Source organism: Pteropus alecto, unplaced genomic scaffold (assembly GCF_000325575.1).
Source record: "Pteropus alecto unplaced genomic scaffold, ASM32557v1 scaffold76, whole genome shotgun sequence".
In the NCBI taxonomy this organism is placed as follows: domain Eukaryota; kingdom Metazoa; phylum Chordata; class Mammalia; order Chiroptera; family Pteropodidae; genus Pteropus; species Pteropus alecto.
The window spans coordinates 27,705,649-27,706,472 of NW_006443138.1; positions in this window are offsets into that span (position 1 = coordinate 27,705,649).

Genomic DNA, 824 nt, shown 5'->3' on the forward strand with positions numbered 1-824 from the left:
TGAAAATCAAGTAGGAGTTCACCAAGTATACAGGGAGGGAAATGTTACCGAAATAAAAGGGGGTTCGTTTGCCTGCATGCATCAAAGCCAAAAGAACAGGGGTTTGCAGCAAAGAAGGTAAAAAGCTTACTTAAGGAAATGGCACCAAGCCCAAAACATAGGTGAGCTAGTCCTCAAAGACCTGGCTCCCCAATGGCCTCTAGGGGATAGGTTATATAGGGGAAAACTCATTAGCCATGGTAGCTAAGGGAGTTAGGGTCGTGGGCTCTACCGATAGGTCAGGGCTGAGATAAGAGGCAGTTGACCATTGCATCAGGTCCTGATGTCAGTCAGGACATCGTTCCGCCTGGTTTTGAGGGGATATAGTTGATGGGATCATTTGGCCTTCATGGTTCTGAAGCTGAAACACAACCAAGATCAAGATGTTATCTTTAGTTTGACCAAAATTTTCTGTGGTCAGCAGACCTGAGGCCTTGTTCCTAAGATTGTTTGGTGCTGACCAGAATCTGATGTCCTAAGGGCTTAATGATTAAGGGACTAGTGTGTAGTATGTGCAAAGGTGGAAAAATAAGGAAAAGAAGCAAGTGAGTACAAGGCCAAAAAAGAAAAAAGTCATTTTAAAGAAGTAAAGTTTTTGCACAGTTATAGAAAGGGTCTTGAAGTAATGGGATGGCTTGTGCAAATGTGTGGAAGAAAGAACAAGTTTTGTGTACTGAGCTGCAAGCTGTAATATGACTGGAGAGAAAAGTGTCAATAAAAGAGTATCAAGAAGTGAAGGTGAAACCAACTCACAAAAAAATACTAATGGGCGTGGCTCTGGTCAT